The 22,459-nt window shown below is 44.1% G+C and overlaps 1 protein-coding gene across 1 annotated transcript in view; it reads left to right on the top strand.

Moving 5' to 3' along the window:
• LOC122813876 (zinc finger protein 271-like) overlaps nucleotides 1–22,459 on the top strand; it is a 313,716-nt gene that overhangs the window by 153,784 nt on the left and 137,473 nt on the right. The gene's annotated exons all lie outside the window — the stretch shown is intronic.

Here is a 22,459-nt window from a genome sequence, read left to right as displayed (position 1 = left end):
AGCCGACTACAGGTGGTCCGGTTCTCAGTGAGGCACCTACGCAGCCCCTGCCTACCGACGACACTTCATTGGCGGTGTCTTCTGTGCCCGAGGTCGCAGGCTCCTCGGCCCACACCCCGACTACAGATACCAAAGCCACTCTTGGTGGTGAATCTCAAAATGTAGACAGGTCTGCCTCCTCTCAAGGTGTCTTCAGACCTTCCTCTTCCTTCTCCATCAAGGCCTTCACTAAGTCTAAAGCAGCCATGCATTCTAAGACACAAGCTACACAGGGCCCTTCTCCAGGCCCCATGCCTAAAAAACAGATGCTTAAAATGGCTGAGGATTTAATTACTCTTATCAGGGGTTCTCAACCCCCCCCGGACAAAAGGCCCAGAGTGGAGGAAGAATCCCCCTCCTCTGACCAGGCCTCCATTATTTCAGAGCACTCTGATGAACAGGAACATTCTTACTCCCCTTTTTAAGATTCTGATGCAGAGGAGTCCATTCCCTCTGTCTCCCCCCCAGAGGATTACTCATTTGGGGAAACCTTGCATACCTTAAGGGAACACTTCCACTGGGAAGGTCAAGAGTACTCTGATTCCAAGAAAAGGCTTAGGGATTTCCTCTTGCTTCCTCAGCACAGACCTCTGGCTATACCTCCTGTCTTAGACATACTAGATGATGTGTACTCGGAGGCCTGCCTTAACCCGGATTCTTTACCTCCAGCCCCAGTCAAGCCTGACAGGTACTACCGGGTTCCTGACTCACACCAATTTTTATACAAAAGCCATGCGGCTGACCCAGAAACCATCTCACAGGGCCCCAAGGGAATTAAGGCCTCCACTGCTAAAAATCCATTACCTTCCGAGAGAGATTCCAGATCCTTAGAAAGGTGGGGAAAAAAGTATACACCTCGGCCACCTTAACCATGAGGGCATTAAACTGCCAGTTTCATATGCTAAAGTACCAACAGTTTCTGTTATCACAGTTGAGAAGTAAAATGTCACAACTTGAACAACCAGACTTGAAGGAGTTGCAGGATTTGATGCATAGTGCAGAACAAGTGGGTAAACATACCTTGGAATGTGGTTTTGATGCTCTAGAGGCCTCATGTAGAGCTGCTGTTACAGGATCAGTCATACGTAGACATGCCTGGCTCAAGGAGCAAACCTTACCAGATCATGTCAAAGCTAAATTACTAGATGCCCCTCTACAAAAGGATGTATTATTTGGTGTTAAAGCTGAGGAGGTATTAAAGAAAATGGAGGAAAAGGCTAAATCTATGCAAACAGTGAAAGATTTTCTACAGGTACAACCTCCATGTTTCAGTAGAAATTGGCCTTCCAAAAATTGGTCCTTTCCAGCCACGGACAAACCCCAAAGAGGTAGATACAGGCGCCCAAGGGGCAGAGGGCAATCTCAAGAATCATTTAGAGGCAGACAATGGCAAGCTGCTACACAAAGAGGTGGTGAGGATAGTTTGCAGCCATTCAGAAAGCAAGCCCAATGACTTTCCCCTTTGCATGCCAAGCAAGTCTCAAATGGCAGCACCCTTAGGCGGAAAACTGGCATTATTCTCAAAAAATTGGCATATTGTCACAAAAGACAAATGGATCCTGGACATTATAAACAGAGGCTACAGATTCCATTTTCACACCCTTCCAAAAATGAGAGGCATGCCGAACCTGCCACACAATCAAAGGGCAGAGGCACAAAGACAAATTTCAGATCTCATGGACATGAAAGCTATTCAAGAGGTACCTACTCACGAACAAGGTCAAGGTTTTTATTCCAGACTATTCCTGGTACCAAGGAAGGGAAAAGATTGGAGACCTATTTTGGACCTATCCATCCTAAACACATTTTTACTCGTACCAAAATTCAAGATGCTCACATTACAGCTGGGCAAGAAGTCCTGGCTGGTAACATTGGACCTCAAGGAGGCATACCTGCATGTCCCTATCAGACAAGATTGCAGAAGATACCTCAGATTTCTTGCAGGTTCAACCCATTATCAATTCTTTGCATTGCCCTTTGGCTTATCTACTGCACCCAGAGTATTCATGAAATGCTTGGCATCAGTAATTGCCTACTGCAGACTTCAAGGGATACAAATATACCCATATTTGGACGACTGCCTGATCCAAGCGGACAGCAAGCACATACTTCTGAAACATCTGGCTTTTGTAATAATGTTGTTGAATTCTCTGGGATACACAGTCAACAAAAAGAAATCAAGACAAATACCCTCTCAGAAAATAATTTTCCTGGGTGCCAACTTGGACACAAACACCCAGATGGCCTACCTCACGCCAGAGAAGCAGGGGCAACTAACTCAATACTTCAGAGCACTAGCAAATTTCACCAGGCTGACTGCAAGGAAAATCCTGAAGGCTCTGGGATTCATGGCATCTTGCATCCTACTAATCCCATGTGCAAAGCTGCATATGAGGAAACTTCAATGGTACCTGAAAAACCTATGGTCTTAACACAGCCACAGTTTGGAAACAAAAATACCACTAATTCCATGTCTTCAAAAGGAATTTCTGTGGTGGGCTCAAGCATGCCAGACAAACACAGGTCTCCCATTCTGCAAGCCTCAAGCAAATCAAGTCATCACAACAGACGCCTCGGACTTCGCCTGGGGGGTGCACATGACAGATCGGTGCAATCAGGGCAAATGGTCCCAAAAAGAAAAGCACCCTCACATCAATCAAAAGGAAATGCTAGCAGTAATAAATGCTATTATAGCTTTCAAAGACCTTCTGCATCCAGGTCAACTATTGATAAGGACAGACAACATCACAGTAATGTGGTACATAAACAAACAGGGAGGAACCCATTCATACCCACTATGCAGGCTGGCCATGTCACTTTGGAACATGACTCTGGAATTACAAATCTAACTTCAGGCACAGTACTTACCAGGCAAGGAAAACACGCTGGCAGACAACCTAAGCAGAAATATGACAGATCCACATGAATGGAAGTTGCACCCTCAAGTTTTTACAGAGATAATTCAAGCATGGGGAAGGCCAGACATAGATCTCTTTGCCTCCCACAAAAATCACCAATTGACAAAATTCTGCTCAAGGACTTTTCATCCAAAGACCTGGAGAGTGGACGCTCTCTCTTTCAGTTGGACAACAATGACAGTTTATGCCTTTCCACCTCTTCCTCTGCTGCCCAAAGTTCTATTAAAAACCAGAGCAGACAGACCAAAGATGATTCTCATTGCTCCAGACTGGCCAAGACAGCACTGGTACCCATTCCTGAGGAGCCTGACACATTCCCCTCCATGGACCCTACCTCTAATGCCTCCTCTTCTGACTCAGCACAGCTTCAAAAACTCTTCACAGTCAGCTGAAAACACTCAGTCTGGCCGCATGGAAGATTCCTTAACATCACAACAGACCCTACTCTCCAAGGAGGTGCTAGATGTCATTTTGGAGGCCAGAAGGCCGTCTACTAGAAAAACTTACTCCGCAAAATGGAAACGGTTTTGTGCCTGGAATGAGAAAAAGGACCAGAATCCTGGAAAACTGAATTTACCTCAAATATTACAGTATCCAGCTGAGCTGCTAAGAAGTGGACTTTCATTCTCCTCAATCAAAATCCATGCCTCAGCCATTTCTGCAGAATACAACACTGATCCACCTTTATTCTCTCACCTCCTCTTAAGACAGTTCCTCAGAGGGGCTAAGAATATAAAACCCCCAAGGAAACCACCAATACCTGCTCGGGACTTCAATTTAATTCTAGAAAAGCTGACCTTGCCTTTGCCTCCTTTTGAGCCAGCTGCCTCAACAGATTTGCAATATTTGTCCTGGAAAACAGCTTTCCTTCTGGCTACCACCTCAGCTCGTAGGGTATCTGAACTACAAGCCCTCATGGCTGTGAAGCCTTTTATCATCTTCCATCAGGACAGAGTTTCCTTATGAACCAACCCATCCTTTATGCCAAAGGTGGTATCCAGGGTAGCTTTGAATCAGGCTATACACTTACCTACCTTTTACCCTAATCCTCAAAACAAAGGGGAGAGACTACTATATTCCTTGGACATCCACAGACAGCTGCGTTATTATTTGGACAGAACAAAGCCTTTCAGAAAATCAGAACAGCTCTTTGTGTCCTATGCTATAGGAGCTCAAGGGAAGCCAATTTCCAAACAGACAATTTAAAAATGGATAGCCCACTGCATACGCTTTTGTTACTCTTTTCATGGTAAAACTGTACCTGCAGGCATAAGATCTCACTCCACAAGGGCCACAGCTATCTCTGCAGCTTTCCTCAGAGGAGTTCCTACCAAAGATATTTTGGAAGCAGCCACTTGGAGTTCTGTGCATACTTTCTCCAAGCACTACCATCTACCATTATACTCCAAAACTAGAGCAGGCTTTGCCACTGCGGTCTTGCAGGGCATCCTGGCTCCTCCTAGTTCCACCTAGTGCCTACCACCCTTTTCTTAGCTTTGGGATTCTACCCATCTGTTATGACTGCAGCTGTATGCACGATGAAGATAGTACAGTTTTGTACCTACCATAAATGTAGATGTTCGAGTGCTAATACAGCTGCAGTCCAGGTTTCCCACCCTCCTTCCCCTCTTGGGACAGGCCTTTTGGCTAGACACCTCCTCTTACAACCTGATTGGGGTTTTCATTTATGGTGTATTTGCTTGCAACTACTGTATTTTGATTATATGGCATTGCTTTATTACACAAATTTGTGTATTGCCTTCCTACTGGGGGCACCTGACATCTGGGGCAAGAAAAACTGAAGAAAATGGCGTTGGCTGGTTCTTTTATACCCCTGTCACTCTGACGTCAGGGAAGAAGCGACGACAACCGACGCCGGACCTAGACTTTGGAATTCGGCCGACCGAGGACCCGCCTGACGGCAGGAGAACCCATCTGTTATGACTGCAGCTGTATTAGCACTCGAACATCTACATGTATGGTAGGTACAAAACTGTACTTTTAGCTGTAAGAGCTAAGCTTCAGAATTATTTTCAAACAATGACCAGCTTTAAACTTGTAAGACACTACTTAATGCAGATCTGTGCAGAAACATTTCATGGGATTGCCAGTTAGACTGAAAGGCTAGGCTGTTTTCTGTCTGGACATCTTCAGAGTTCCATGATGTCCCTGACTTGCCTTATCCTTTCTGGGCTTATGCCTTCCTCAAGTTCTGATCAAGATCTTACTGTCATTTCTGACAGATTTCACACCATGAGGGGATGCAGTTTTTTTTTCTTGAATATTCCTGTGTGAGAAATGCCTACATCTGCATACAGATTAGCTTGTGACTCCTCCTTAATAAGAATGCCTCCTGAGTTTAAGGAAGTTCAGGAAAATTAGCATTGCTTTGTCAGCAGCACATAATTTCCTCTTGTTCACCATGGCAGTTGTACATTCTGTGTAAAACCCACTGCAACATTTTGGCTCTCGAGACAACCTTGTAAATGGAAGCTGGAGCAAAAAAAGGGAGCATCATCTTAAGTTAGGGTTGCCACCTTTCCAAATGCCCAAAGTGGGACATTTGTGCTACAAACATCAGATTTTGCAGGGTAAAACATACCCACGGCCAGTACATAGGACAGAACTTCAGTTTTTTGCCTGAATAAAAGTTTATTCTTGTAACATTTTAGTTCCTTATTCTGTTTCTTATAACATTTAGGTGTTTCAGATACAGAATAACTGTTTTATGCAACTATTACATAAAATATAGAAAATAATTTTGTCCTAAAATCTCAGGACATTTGCCATTTTGTCACATTTTCTGCAGGACACAACTGCCCAAAGAGGGACTGTCCCTCGCAAAGTGGGACAGGTGGTAACCCTATCTTAAGTGGGCTAACTTAAAGGACCACTACAGGAAAATAATTTAAAAAGCTATATTATTTAACTTTTCTTTATGTCTGGCTCATTGCAAACCTGTATGTACCAGGTAGAAGTAGTCTACACTAATTTTATTCTGTTTGTACCCCTGACTGCCCTCCTGGGGGCAGACATCCTGATGAGAGTTAATTTTCTTCTAAAGAAATATTCTCCCCATAATACACTGCAAGTCCACATTATCTGAGATTACAGTGCCCATAGCTGGACTGTCTCATTAGAGTTCTGTTCACTTAGAATGGAAGAACAGAGATGAGAATATATTTTTCAGAGGCCTCCGTAAAAGTACAATTCACTGTCATGCAGTGCCTTTTAAAAACATGTTTGCTGCTAATGCGTTACACATTCTGTGAAAAAGGCTTCCCAAACTAGCAGCTCTTTGCTGAGATAACAGCCTTTTTTTTAGACATTTAACTGTGATCTGCTTCAGTTTCTTCTACAATTACTCCTCCCATATTCAACTCCCCTGCTAGCAAGAGTATCATATCTCCCACCCTGCAAGGTTCAGCTATTTAGTCAGCATTGCATGACGATACACAAACAGATTTGCTTGCAGTCTGTCTGGTGCGTCAGTAAAAGTGTTCCCTCATCTCTCTCCTTACTCCTGTCATCTGAATAGCACTTTTACAGTAAATCATGTTACAAAAATGCTTTTTAGCAATCTTTGATATAAAGGTGTTTAAGTATTCCTCTAAACATGCCTGTAACATACACAGATTGCAATTCATCTCGGCCACTGACAGATGACCCCTGTCTGCAAAAAATACTCATAAAGAATATCAGTATTTGCCTCACATAAAATGTCAGTCTTCCGCCTTGTTACCCTTTATGCATACCACTGATGTCTCCTTATATCTGTGTCTACTAATGCTATTGTCTGCACATATTCACTGGTGTTATTTTTCTATTCTAATCGTTATTTCCTTCATGCTGTGCAGTGCCCACTGACTGTTGTGAACAGTGTGCATACTGTTCTTCCTCAATGTCAAGATTGTTGTCCATTGCAAGCTGCCAGTACAAGTTTCTCTGTTCACTGATATCTGAAATTTCATACATTTCCTCAAGGAGCTAGATAAACCAGACTACCTCCAACAATATGTTTCATACTACAGTCATTTTTTATGTAACTGATGCAGTTCTATAAACATATGAATATACTTCTTAAAGCAGGGATCAAGCATGAAAAGCCATTTAGCTATGAACGTCAATGAAGCAAATGTGATGACAGCACTTAGTAGGATCATGCATAAATATCAACTCATGTACCACAGGGATGGGCTATAGCTTTAGAAAAAAAAAAACAAAAGGGTGCAAAGGTCAAACTTTGGGTGTTGAATAGCCAGCTAATGTACAAAACTGCCCATGGCCCTTAAAGACAAAGATTATAAGAGCTTCTATAAAGTTAGAAGCAACTATTCAGTCGCTTACCGCTTGCTCAGAGGTGACCTTTGCCTAACATACAAGGCCATGTCAAACCCAGATTTGATGAATATGTTTCACCTCAAAAAATCTAGATCCATCAGAGCCACAAGGGCGGGAGACTTAAACCTCGACACGGCTATTAATAGGACGTGCTGGAGAGATAGATTCATCACCCAAAGACTCCCTATGCTGTGGAACAAAATCCCGGTACATGTGAGACAGAGCACCTCGCTGGCCTTGTTCAAGAGAAATCTTGACCAATGGATGGGAGATCGCAGATATACCCCAGGAATTACCTCAGTGTCACTGCTCGACAGAGGCACAGCAAAATAATGGGTATAGTTCCCCATACTAAAGGGGTGGCGTAAGCCACAAAACAATGGGCTAGGCTTATAAATGCCCTCGAGCAGATAGCCTAGTATGAACCTATGAACCTAAGAGCAATTGTTTAGATAAGGCACCTTTCAGTTATCTTAGCATCTACAAGTGCATAACTTGTGAAGCCAGATGAATAACAATGGCTCTGGCTTTCAGTACAGCAAGGGGCAAGCTCGGCTAACAGGTATCATGCTGAGAGATGATTCCATTATGCAGATAATCACCACTCCTCAGTGTAACTTCAATGCACTGTTCAGCAACAGAAGATGAAGGAGGTGTGATGCATATGCATGGGAACCCTAACTCACAGACAATGGCTTATCATTTTTACATGGAATTCTAACAATAGCATCACATGAGGCTAGAGAAGTACCACAGAGGAAACCAGTTTTTAAACTGAAGTCTTCTGAAGATACTCTAATATTCACATAGTACATGTGTTCCTAAATTGTTACATCTCAACATGAACTGGACACCAGATAGTAGCAAAAAAAAAAATTACATCCATATTTGTGCAATCTCTACTCCACTGTACCATCTGACTATCAGTTACTGGTTTTCTTGCTTGTATACCATACAGACTGCTTTTGCATGTCACATCAAAAAAGGCATGTCAGCAAATGGAAGGCAGACATAATTGGTGATACTGGCTCTTGTTCATGGCATATTGTGGCATTTATATACAACTGTGAATTATACTACAGTACAGTAAATGGAATAATCCGCTCCCTGCAGGAGATTGTACAGCAGTATCATTCTGGCTTCCTGGTACAGTTTAAAACACTATTTAATCCAACCGGTATGCACACACAGTGAGAAACTCATCTTCCAGAAACTGAATACACTCATGTCAGAACATGTTTGATAAAGTGAAGCCACTGCTGTGTATTCAGGCCTTCTGATAAACTTTAATGCATAGCTGACAATATATGAAGCATCACTGGGAACCCCCTTCTACAACACCAGTGTAGGACCATTAATTCCAGTGTAACAACCTTGCAGCAGGATCTCTAATCTCTACTGACAATCGGGCGAATGCTATTGGGGCCTAGTGAAATGACTCTCTGCTGTACTACATAACAGTGTCTACTATTCCCCTCCTATTTTCTACTTCTCTGCTCAACATAAATTTTCAAGAAATTGCCTCCTTTTAGACATCACCATGCTTCCTGTTTGTTTAGATAGCAACAAAAATAAGAATGTGTTAAATATGAATTGTACTGCTTGCTCCTTTTACTTTTCATCCACTAGCAAAAAATATACGTTATGTTAAGCTTTGAGTCCAGTCCACAAAATGTGTATGTGACCCTTATTGATTGTATGCCTGCCATGAAGGTCAGCAACCATGGGTTCAAATAGCTACTGGCCAGCCATCCTCTAGTTGTCCAGTGCTGGTTACCCTGGATAACTTTGTCCAGTATAAAGCTGGAGAGAAACCAATAAACCTGCTAAACATTAACTAAGAATTGCTAGACAATGTTGGTTCACTCGCAAGACACAGCTTGGAAGTGGATGACATCATGATAAGGTGGAGGCTGGTCATAGGTTCATAGGTTCATAGGTTCATACTAGGCTATCTGCCCTAGGGCATTTATAAGCCTAGCCAGAGTGTGTGTGGCTTTCACCACCCCTTAGGATGAGAATACTATACCTATTAGTTTGCTGTGCCTCTGTCCAGCAGTGACACAGAGATGATTCCCGGGGTAAACCTACGATCTCCCATCCACTCGTCAAGATTTCTCTTGAACAGAGTCAGTGAGGGGCTCTGCCTCACATGGACTGGGATTCTGTTCCATAGTGTAGGGAGTCTCTGGGTGATGAATCTGTCCCTCCAGCACGTCCTATTTATATCCGTGTTGAGGTTTAAGTCTCTTGCTCGTGTGGCTCTGGTGGATTTGGATTTTTGAGGTGGAGCATGTCCATTAATTCGGGTTGGACATGGCCTTGTATGTCAGGCACAGATCACCTCTGAGCAGACGGTATGCTACTGAATAGAGCTGGAGTTTCTTCAGTCGGGCATCGTATGACATATGTTTGAGCCCCTTTATCCTTTTGGTGAGGAACTTTTGGGGTCTTTCCAACTGCTGCAGGTGTCGGGTAAGGTACATTCAGATGGGGCGTTGTACTCAATCATTGGTCTGATAAGTGAAGAGTACAGGGTACAATGACCTCTCCTGATCTGGATGTGAATCCCTTCATGATCAGGTGGGCAATGTAGAAGGTCTTCCTAACCACTTTGGCAATGTGAGTGTCAAAGAGAGGTTACTGTCAACTTGGGTCCCCAGGTCTCTGATAACTTCTTCCGTGTTTAATGGATTACCACCTATGTGGTAATTAGGGGTTACCTTGTTTTTCCCAAAGGGTATGACTATACATTTTTTGGCATTTAGCTTAAGGCCATGGCTCTGGCACCAGTTAACCATTTCTATGAGACCTCTCTGGAGGATGTCTGTGTCTGATGGAGTGTCAATTATGGTGCCCAGTTTGCAGTCATCTGCAAATTTTGTCAGCCACAATCCCCTATGTTTGCCTGCACTTCAGAAAAATAAATGCCGAACAAGAGGGGCCCAGGACTGAGCCCTGTGGGACACCGCTCGTGACCGGCTTAGAGTCTGACATGGCACCAGCAACTCTAACCCTGTGTGTTCTGTCCTTGAGCCAGTTTGCAACCCATCTTGTGACATATGGGTTTACATCTAAGCTGGTGAGCTTTTCTATGATGCCCGAGTGGGGTATTGTGTCGAACGCTTTTGCTAGGTCAAGGTAGGCTGTGTGAACTGCCTTACCCTCATCAATGGCCTTAGTGACTGTTTCGAAAAAGTCGACCAAGTTCAAGAGGCAGGATCTGCCCTTGACAAAGCCAAATTGGGTAGGATCCAGTGTCTGTAGGTCCCCAATGTCTTTATTTATGAGTTCCATTATGATCCTCTCCATAGCTTTGCAGATGAGGCTCGTCAAGCTTATGGGGCGGTAATTTCCAGGGTCCGTAGAAGCACCGCCTTTGTGGAGTGGGACCACAGTTGCCGTACGCCATTCTTTGGGTACGTATCTATCCGCATCCGATCTATTCAAAAGACAAGATGGAAGGGCACCCAGTTGCTTTGCTTGGGATACAGAGTCTACTACTCGGGAGGTGGTCAGGCCAGAAATGATGATGTAATATGGTGAGACAAAACGTCATCAGAAGGAAGTGGGTGACAGCATCAGAATTAGTGACAAACTCATGGCAATCACACTCTAGTGTAATGATAGGCAGTTCTCATAACCTCAGCCTATGATCCACAGTGGGGTTGTGATACTGATCAGAGGAGTTTATTCAGACAGCAGTTGCAGGACCTACTTTAGAAAGTAGGACAACATGCATTAGTGTTGATAATGGGTGACTTCAATGCATATATTAGGACAGACATAACAGGAGAAGAGGACTGCTTGGGTCTACATGGCTGGGTCAACAGGAATAAAGCAGAGGCCATTTGAGAACTCTCTCTGGCAAATGGCTTGATAGGAGCCAACACATCTTTCAGATGGAGACAGTCACAATTTCACATCCAAGAGTGGCCAATATGCAACTCATGTAGACTACCCCAAGTAAGGAAAGAGTACAAGGGTATAGTCAATGATTTCAAAGCCATCCTCAGCGAACCAGTCTGCCCACAGCATAAACCATCCGTTGCCACACTCGGCTGCAAGCAGCATTGAGAAGAGGGCTCTAAGGTCACAGACCAGGCTCAAGACCTGGAAGATGACTGTAGTGAAGTTACAACAGTTCAAGGACATACTCAGGGCTCCAGCACACCATGCTGAGGAGAAAAATAGGTGTATTTGAAGAATAGCAGCACCTCAAAACTGCATGTGTGAGGAGTCCTGCACTGATGTGGCTGAGTTTGGGCTGTGGAATGCATCAGTCCAGGAAGTATGCCAAAGAAAGAAGGAAAAATGGGAGATAGGCAATCAGTTATTCTTCCTAGTCTGATGTTTTCTAACAAGTAAGGAAAGAAGGGAGTTGTAATAGCGAAGAAAAGGGCACCGGAGGCACAGTAATAGCTTCTGGAAAGGGACTTCGTAGGTGGCTCAAAGAAACTACATCAGTTTGCAAGGCAAAGATAGACACAGAAAGATAAAGACAGGCAGACCGCATTTATAAAATGAAGGCAGCATCAACTGGCTCACTAGTCCACAAGGCATCAAAATCAGACAGAAAGTGTATTTCCATCAGTTTCTGAAATAAGTTAACTCCAGAGAAGCTGTACTGCCCCAGAAATAGCCTAGCATGAGAGACAAAGAGTGGCCCACCATAGAAGTAAGAAGACCACTAAGGAAAATGAAGTTGTGGAAAGCAGCAGGCTCAGATGAGGTTGCAGCAGATATGATAAAAATGTTGGGTGAAACAGGGTAGAAATGACATCTGATATTACTCATATCAGTCTGGAGAGAAAGGTGTATCCCAGATGAATGGAGAATAAGCATAGTAGTGCTGCCATACAACAAATTGGACATGCACAACTGAGAGCGGTACAGAGGCATTCATCTCCTGTCACAGTGCATGACAGTTATCAAGAGGGTCATTGAAAAATGTATATACACACATATCTATATCTTTATCTCTATCTATCTATACTTGTATCTATATATTTAGGTTCATAGGTTTATACTAGGCTATCTGCCCTAAGGCATTTATAAGCCTAGCCCAAAGTTTTGTGGCTTACGCCACCCCTTATATGAAAAAATACTGTGCCCATTAGTTTGTTGTGCCTCTGTCCAGCAGTGACACAGAGATGATTCCCGGGGTAAACCTACGATCTCCCATCCACAGGTCAAGATTTCTCTTGTACAGAGCCGCCACCCCTTATATGAAAAAATACTGTGCCCATTAGTTTGTTGTGCCTCTGTCCAGCAGTGACACAGAGATGATTCCCGGGGTAAACCTACGATCTCCCATCCACAGGTCAAGATTTCTCTTGTACAGAGCCAGCGAGGTGCTCTGCCTCACATGGACCGGGATTTTATTCCACAGCATAGGGAGTCTCTGAGTGATAAATCTATCCCTCCAGCACGTCCTATTTATATCCGTGCTAAGGTTTAAGTTGCTTGCTCTAGTGGTTTTGGTGGATTTGGATTTTTTGAGGTGGAGCATGTCCATTAATTCCGGGTTGGACATGGCCTTGTATGTCAGGCACATGTCACCTCTGAGCAGACGGTATGCGACTGAATAGAGCTGGAGTTTCTTCAATCTGGCAGCATATGACAGATTTTGGAGTCCCTTTATCCTTTTGGTGAGGAACTTTTGGAGCCTCTCCAATTGCTGCAGATGTCGGGTGAGATGCATCCCGAATGGGGCATTGTACTCGATCATTGGTCTGATAAGTGAAGAGTACAGGGGAACAATGACCTCACTAGATCTGGATGTGAATCCCTTCATGATCAGGTGGGCAATGTAGAAGGTCTTTCTAACCACTTTAGCAACGTGAGTGTCAAAAGAAAGGCCACTGTCAACCTGGGTCCCCAGGTCCCTGATAACCTCTTCTGTGCTTAGTGGATTGCCACCTATATGGTAGCTTGGGGTTATCTTGTTTTTCCCGGAGGGTATGACTATACATTTTTTGGCATTTAACTTCAGGCCATGGCTGTGACACCAGCTATCTGTTTCCGTGAGTCCCTTCTGAAGGATATTCATGTCCGATGCACTTTCCACTATGGCGCCCAGTTTGCAGTCGTCTGCAAACTTTGTCAGCCAAAGTCCTCCCATGTTGGCCTGTACTTCTGAGAAGTAGATGCCGAACAATAGGGGGCCAAGGACCAAGCCCTGTGGGACACCACTTGTGACCGGCTTGAAGTCTGACATAGCGCCAGCAACCCTAACCCTGTGGGTTCTGTCCTTAAGCCAGTTTGCAACCCATCTTGTGACATATGGGTTTACATTTAAGCTGGTAAGTTTTTCTACAATACCCGAGTAGGGTATTGTGTCGAAAGCCTTTGCAAGGTTAAGGTAGGCTGTATGGACTGCCTTTCCCTCATCATTGGCCTTGGTGACTGTTTCGAAGAAGTCGACCAAGTTCAAAAGGCATGATCTGCCCTTGACGAAGCCAAACTGGGTCGGGTCCAATGTCTGCAAGTCCCCTATATCTTTGTTTATGAGCTCCATTATGATCCTCTCCATAGCTTTGCAGACTAGACTTGTTAAGCTTATGGGGCGGTAATTGCCAGGGTCCGTAGAGGCACCGCCTTTGTGGAGTGGGACCACAGTTGCTGTACGCCACTCCTTGGGCACGTATCCTGTGGTAAGGCTGAGATTAAACAGCTGCCTTATGTGCGGGTTTAATTCCTCATTTAGCTCGTTTAGCACACAGCCAGGGACACCATCCGGTCCCATTGATGCTGTGTTTTTAGCTTTAGAGAAAGCAGCTTTCACCTGTGCATTTGAGATGTCTGGGAGGCTACACTCCGCTGGGATAGTTATCTCTCCTTTAGGGGGGGGTGAAGTTTGCACTGAACCTGTCTGCCAGTATGTTGGCAATGTCTGTGGGTTCAGTGATTTTTGTATCATTTTGGACTAATTCTGAGCATATCTGGGAGTTTCCACCCAGGTTCCTAACATAGCTGAAAAAGGCCTTATGATTGTCCTTTGAATCCATGGCAACTTTTCTCTCAAAATTGGCCTTAGTTGATTTTATGAGTGCTTGTATTTTTTACTAATAATGATCAGGGTGACTTCCCTTTTATGGATTTTGTTCTATCATGTAATAGCTTTCTCCTCTTATTGTAAAGTTTGTTAATGGCTGGGGTCCACCAGACTGGACGTTTGCCCTTTGTGGAAAGAGTCTTGGTTTTATTTGGGATTGCCTGATCCATGCAGTCCTGGAGGTGTTCATAGAAGGCATTTGTAAGGGCTTCCGCAGCTTGGGTTGTAGTTTCCACTGGCTCAGGGGCCTTGAAGGATACCACACCAGTCTTGAGTAGTGTGAAGTTTGCTTTAGAGAAGTTCTTCACTGTGGTCTTTTTTGTTTGGGGTGGGGCGGGATGTGGATTTCCAGTGAGATTAGTTTATGATCAGATCTCACCAATGAGGGATATACTTCGGTGTGGAGCATTTTGTCCCCATGTTTGTGATAATGAGATCTAGTATATTTTCTCCTCTCGTGGGAACAGTGACTAGCTGTTCCATGGCATTTGAATTTATGAACTCCAGGAACCGTTGGGCTAGAAAGTTAGGGCTTGAGTAATGTTCCCAGTCTATATTCGGGTAGTTGAAGTCACCCAATATGATGGTGTTTGGAGATACATTTATACCCTCCAGTGTCTTCAGGAAGGCTGTGTTGGGTTCCTGAGTTTGAGAGGGTGGCCTGTAGCATGCTACAATTTGTAGAGCAGTTTTGCCTATGGTAAGTTGCACCTGGATGGTTTCCAAAGCTCCGTGCATTGCCACCAACCTGGAGGTGTGGGTATCCTTTATGAATATAGGGTTCTACCTGACTTCGTCGACAGCGCAGAAGACCGACATCGGAATCCGGAGCTCCAGAAGATCGAAAGTGAAGAAGACCGGTGGCAGAACATCGACAATGCAGAAGACCGACCTGACGGATGACAACACCAACGCGAGGATGCCGACATGGGAAAGGCTGTGTGAGTATGTAGTGACGGACGTTAAGGCAGGTAAGTGTGGAGATTGACGGTCTGTGGGGATAGGGGTGGGTTAAGTGAGTTAGGGTTAGGGAGCGATAGGGGTGGGTTAAGTGAGTTAGGGTTAGGGGCGATAGGGGTGGGTTAAGTGAGTTAGGGTTAGGGAAGCGATAGGGGTGGGTTAAGTGAGTTAGGGTTAGGGGGCGGGTTAAGTGAGTTAGGGTTAGGGAGCGGGTAGGTAAGTGTGCGATAGTGGACCTTAGGGTTAGGGTAAGGTTTAGTGTGGGCTTGTAAGGATTTTGGTGTGCTTGTGTTGTGTGTGTGGTTTGTGGAATGGGGATGTGTTTTGTTTTCAATTGTTATTGTGGTGTGTGCAGTGTATGGGGTTTCGTGTTTGTGTACCGTCGGTTATTTCGTTGTCGGTTATGTGTGGTTTCGTGTTTATGGACTGTCGAATATGTGGTGTCGGTGATGTGGTTGTCGGTGTTGTGTGGTTTCGACTATGTCAGGTAGAACCATATATATACACCCCCTCCTTTTGTGGTGTGGTCCGGGTTTTGGGGCCAGAATGCATGATATGAGGTAAAAACTAATAGTGCCGGGGTGCTCTCAGGAGCCTTGAACCAGGTTTCAGTTACAGCACAGACATCAGTGTTCTCCATACTGAGAAGGGCCTCGAGTGCGTGCATTTTGAAATTTAGACTTCTGGCATTGAGCAGCATTACCCTCAGTTTCTTCCCATTTTTGTTTTCTAGGGTGGCAGGTTTAGAATTTGAGCCTTGCCTAAAAAAGGCACTATGGGGGTGGCAAGAGCCTTAGCCAATATCCGGAATCCCAGGGGTGACAGGTGCAAGCCGTTCCTTGCGAAGCAGCGTGGCTTGTCAAGCATGTCATCCCAGGCAGACAGACACTGGATCCCCTTTGAATGACACCAGACATTAAGCCAATTGTTAAAGCTGATCATCTTGTCTCTATATTGTGGCATCATTCTTGGTGAAGGAACGATACTGCTCAGGGTCAGGGTCATACCTGCCTGGGCTACATAATCAGAGAGCTCCTCTATGTCTCTTTTCATGTAGTCCAGGGAGGTGCGTCTCAGGTCGTTCACACCAGCATGGACAATGACTGTGTCATATTTGTACTTGCCGTGGAGTGACCCGAGTGCTTGTGTTATGTGGTGGATTCTAGCACCCGATAGGCAGCTTACTGTGACCCTCTCCTTGTTCAACCTGGTGAGTGGGACGTCAGTGTGTCTAACTATGGAGTCACCTATGACAAGTATGTTTGGTGTTGTATTTGGCCTTAAGGGCTGTGACTGCTTTGCACACTGATTTTGTGGTTTATGTGTTGCTTGTGGGGTGTCTTGAGGTAGCAGTTGTTTGGGTGTCTGCTTTGGAGGCCTCTGCTGTTTAGGTAAATTTTTACTCAGAGCCTCAGTATGTCTTTGTGTGTTTATGTGTTTGATTCAGTGGTGTGGTAGCATTATGTGAGGCTGGTTTTGTGGTGTGTGTAGTTGCCTTCTCCTCCTGTCTGGTCTTGCCAGACCTGAGTTGAGAGAGCTCAGCCTCCAGTTTGGCTAAATAGCTGCATCTCTCGCAAGTATTTGTGTTATGTGGGAGGAGGAGAGGGTTGTCAGTGTACATGAGGCAGTTATAACATTGCCTCAAGATTCCCAGATTCACCAGCTGGACCAGAGAGGAGATTAACAACTGACCTTTGGACATGCTAGAATAATATTGGGAATTCCTTGATAACTGAAAACAAGGGCCAGTGGGGAGTGAGGGTGTAGTGCTTTTAATTTTTAGTGCTGACTTATATAATTGCTTTAGTGAGCAAGTGCCAGATAACTTGAGTGCAATGTGTTACAAGTAACTAAATGCAAAAATGACAAACAGTAGTTTTCTTTCAAGTGAAACAAGGAAATAAGTACAGTAAGCAATGCAGATATCACTAGTGATCCACAGAAGCGCTGAGAAGCCGTGTATTAGGTGGAATTAGCCTTCCAGGGAAATAACAAGCATATGAACAAAGCTAGATTCAGCAGGCCTGTATCTAGTCTATGCTACAGCAAACAAGGTGTACCAATTTCAGTAAGATACAGTTCAAATATTCAGGCACTATAAACCTTTAACCAGAAATTCCCAGCTCAGAAGGGCAGAGTCCAGCCTCTTCTCCCACAAGAGTGCAGACCACAAACCTTCTTAATGTAAAATAACTGGCCTGAAGCCCAAGTGCTTAAACCAGAACTAATACACTTGGACACTGGGCTCTCAATCAGCAGTTCCCAACTTAGAAGGATGAAAGCTACCTGTCCTGCCACCACAGTGCTTGCCACAAACCTTCCTAATGTAAAACAACTGGTCTGAAGCCCAAGTGCTTAATCCAAAAGACTTAGAATGATAGCTACACTTTAATCAAGTTACAACCAAGCAGTAATAAATACAATTGAATACTTTAGAGAATGTCTGGATTAGTGCTCAAGTTACACAAACAAAGCTAGATCCAGCAGGCCCGAATTCAGTCTATGCCACAGCAAACAAGGCGCACCAACTTCAGTAAGAAGCAGTTCAGATATGCATGCACTATAAGCCTTTAACCAGAAATTCCCAGCTCAGAAGGTCAGAGTCCAGCCTCTCCTCCCACAAGAGTGCAGACCACGAACCCTCTTAATGTAAAATAACTGGCCTGAAAGCCCAAGTGCTTAAACCAGAATTAATACACTTTTAGAATAACAGACACTGAGCCCTCAATCAGCAGTTCCCAACTTAGAAGGATGTAAGCTACCTGTTCTGCCACCACAGTGCAGACCACAAACCCTCTTAGTGCAAAACAACTGGTCCAAAGCCCAAGTGTTTAAACCAAAAGGCTTAGAATGAGTTACACCAAGCAGTAATAAATACAATTGAGTATTTTTAAGATGATGCAAAAGTAAAATGAAGTAGGTAGAACACAAGTACAGTAAAAGCAGATGAATTTTTTTTTTTTTTTTTTTTTTTTATATCTACATGTATAGGTATACACATATACATATATTTTACACACACACACACACACACACACACATAATATATCTCAAGGCCATTTTGCACAGGAACATCACACTTGGTAGTATTATACCCAAACTTGAACTCATATGTAACACTGGGAAGGGCCATCACTTTATCAAAAGAAAAAGGATGTAAAATGCAAAAGTTTGGTTTTAAACAACTCAGGTGAAACTTCAAAGTACAGTCAAACCACAGAATGTACAAACTGCCCTTGGCGACAGCGCTGCATAAAGACAGAGTATAACACATTCTCTAATGTTAAAGACAGATCAGTTATGGAGATAAGACCCCTTTCATATGTCTTAGCATCTACAAGTGGCTAACTTGTGAAGCCAGATGAAACGTAAAGAAAAGACTATGACTCTCATAAGAGGAAGGGGCAAGCTGAGCTAACTGGTATCATGCTGAGGAGATCAATTCACTATGCAGACATCACGACTCCTCAGTCTACATACAATTGACTGTTCAGCCACAAAAGATGAAGGAGATGTTATGCATGTTCATGAGAACTCAAGTCAGGCAACAGCTGAGCATATTCACAGGAATCCAACAATAGCATAATCAGATGAGGCATGAGAAGCAACCCTGGGGATACACATTAATATTCAAAGCATGCTTGGTTCCCAATACAGTCTCTCTTCCACTGGCCTAGAAAATAGCCATTTTTTCCACATGCACACTTGAGTCCTTAACATCTTGTTAGATAATGACATCTTGCACTTTAACAAAATGGAATTAATAAACATCATAAAACTGCTTCCTTTTATGATATCACCTTGCCCCCCCCCTTTTTTTTCCTGTAGAAACAAAGATAAGAATGTATTCAATAGGAATTCTACTGCTCACTCCTATTACTTTTCATCTAATTCCAAAAAATAAGATCATGGTATGGTTTGAATCCACTCCACAAAGCATGTATGTACCTCCTATTGGCTGTGTGCCTGCCATAAAGTTCAGCAGCCTTGGGTCAATAAGCTACTGGCCAGCCGGTGTCTAGTTTCTCAGCCTGCGTTACCTGGGATAGCTCTGTTGAGCGAAAGTTGGATGTAAAACCAATGAACCTGCCAAACATGAACTGAGAATTGCTACACAATGTAGGTTCACTGGCAGGATACGACTTGGAAGTGGATGACATGACGGTAAGGAGGAGGCTGGGCATCCTATGTATCCTGGAGACGAGATGGAAGGTCAGTGCAGAAAAGCCATTTGGCTTGGGATCTAGAGTCTTCTACTCAGGAGGAGGACAGACTAGATATGGTGTGGGAATTGTAGTGAGGGAAAGGCTTCAAAAGGCAGTGAGGGACGTCAACAGAATTAGTGCCAGACTCATGGCAATCAGACTCCAAAGTAATGATAGGGCAGTATTCATATTCTCAGCCTGTGCCCCACAGCAGGGTTGTGATAGTGAGGAAAGGAGTGCATTCAAACAGCAGTTGCAGGATCTTCTAGTTAAAGCACCACAACATGAATTGGTGTTGATAATGGGTGACTTGAATGCACATATCAGGGCAGACAGGACAGGATATGAGGTCTGCCTGGGTCCACGTGGGTGAGGCAACAAGAATAAAGGAAATGTCATTCTAGACTTCTATCTGGCAAATGGCTTGATAGTAGCCAACACATGGCTCAGAAAGAGAGACAGTCGCAAGATCACATACAAGAGTGGCCTATATACAACTCTGGTAGATTTCCCCTACTAAGGAAAGGGTACTAGGGTATAATCAGTTATTGCAAAGTCATCTCCAGTGAAGTAGTTAGCCCATAGCATAACCCACTGGTTGCCACAATCATCTGCAAGCAGTGGTCAAAGAGTGCTCCACAGTCAACAAAGACCAGTACTGAAGACCTGGAAGTTGACTGGAGAGACGGTGCAACATGTTTCAAAGCATGCTGGAGGGATAGGTCCCTGACCCAGAGACTCTGCATATTCTGGAGTAGACTGCCCATACATGTCAAGCTGAGCGCCTCTTTGGCCCTCTTCAAAAAGAACCTTGACGATTGGATGGGAGATAGGACATTCACCCCAGGGATCATGTCAATCATCCTATTAGACAGCGTACCAGGAAAGTAATAGCCAGGGAATTGTTATGGCTAGGCTTGTATAGGCCCTAGGGCCGATAACCTAGTACCAACCTATGAACAGCTCAAGGAATTACTCAGTGTTCCAGCTTCCCAAGAAGTGGAGTTAATATCTGGAGTTGAAAAATAGCAGTGCCTCAAAACAGCATGGGGTGAGAACTACAGGACTGATATGTGGCCGAGCCACGTATGAAAATGAGGTACGTAAGGAAAGTCGGCAGTGGAATGTAGAAGTCCAGGAAGTCAGCACAATTAAGGAGTGCAGGAAATGTGGGCGATAGAAAAGGCCAAACAGGCTGGGAAAGAATACTGGTTGGGTAACAAAGAAGCTAAGAAAGGAATTGCAATAGCAAAGAAAAGAGCATTGAAGGTGCTCTGACAGCTTCTGGAAAGAGACACAGTAGGTGGCACAAAGAAACTACACCTGGTTGCAAAGCCATGACAGAAAAGATTAAAAAAAAAAAAAAAAAAAAAAAAGTAGCGAGGCACCCTTCATAAGGGATGCTAACAACAACCTACTCCTCAGTCCACAGGACATCAAAGGCAGATGGAAGGATCATTTCCAGCAGCTTATGAATGAAGAAAACCCCAGAGAACCTGTACTGCCTCAGAAAAAGGCTGCAGTAAGAGATGAGGAGCCCACCCTAGAAGTAGTAAAAATAGCACTAAGGAAAATAAAGTCAGGGAAAACAGCAGGCTGAGGTGAGGTCACAGCAGATGCAATGAAGATGCTGGGTGAGATGGGGGAGAAATGGCTGCTCAGGGTACTCCTAGCAGTGTAGAGAGTGAGGTTTATCGCAGATGATTGAAGAATAAGCATACTGATGCCAGTGAACAACAACAAAGGGGACATCCACAACTGTGGGCAGTACAGAGGCATCAAACTTCTCTGTCACTTTGCAGGAAAGGTCTGGAGAGGGTGATTGATGGATGCTCAGGATAGCAGAATGTAAGGTGGGAGATGAGTAGCTCAGATTCATATCAGGATGCAGCTCAACTGACCCGATGTTTGCTGTGAGACAGATAGTTGAGAAGAAGCTGAAAATGAGGAAAGAGTCCAAAATGGGGATATTCGTATCTTTGGCTAAAGTGTATGACATAGTCCCAAGAAAGCTGATTTGGGCAGTACTGCGGTGGCTCAAAGCCCCTGAAACATTGGTAGAATTACTGCAGGCTAAGTACAGGGAACCAGTGACTCAAGTACGAACAGTGTTCAGTCTCATAGGTGGGTTCCCAGCAGGAGTGGGTGTGCACCAAGGTTCAGCTTTGAGTCCACTGCTGTTTAAACTGGTGATGGACTACATTAGAAAACAGGTTGGAGAGGACAAAGTTGTATGCAGACCATGTGGCATTACAGGTTTACTTATACAGATCGAATTTACACTTAACCTAATTTCAGTTTAATGAGGCAACAATGAACTTTCACAAAATCAAAACTGCATATTGCCAAATTTTTTTTTTTTTTTTTTTTTTTACAGGTAATGGAGACCCTTTGCCAACAAGGGGAAATTTGCCCTTTTCCCCATTGTACGGAGTTCTTGGAGTTAGTATATTTAGTTAGGGGGGATGTGGGGAGCACAGCCCCACCTGGGTGGATTAGACACACTGCAGTGTGTTTTAGCCAAGTGTCTCTATTACCTGCAGGGCCGGCCTTGGCTGAAATGGCACCCTAGGCGAAGAAGTACTCCAGCGCCCCTTAAGCCCCACCCACACCATACTGTTGCACACCCCTATAAGCCACATCCACAGGTAACCCACTCCCCAAGAAGGCCACTTCAGTCTTTTCCTTCAATTATTTAAATGCATAGGAAGAAAAGATACCTTGTAATGTAGTTAAACTGCAAGTGAAGGACGATGGAATTTTCCTTTAATAAACCTGCTTTATCTGTTGCTCCTTCACACATATTTTACTATAAAAGTCATGTCCTCAAAAAATAGAAGCCCATGTGCCTTGTTTCAAAGGGTTGCTTAACTTACAGCTTAATTTACTTTGGGGTAGGCGAGCGAGTCTTGCAGCTCAGTGAAAGTAGAATAGCAACC

This window comes from Protopterus annectens, chromosome 10.part0 (assembly GCF_019279795.1).
Source record: "Protopterus annectens isolate FY-2018-M chromosome 10.part0, PAN1.0, whole genome shotgun sequence".
Classification (NCBI taxonomy): Eukaryota; Metazoa; Chordata; order Ceratodontiformes; family Protopteridae; genus Protopterus; species Protopterus annectens.
This window is presented reverse-complemented; position numbering and strand designations above follow the sequence as displayed.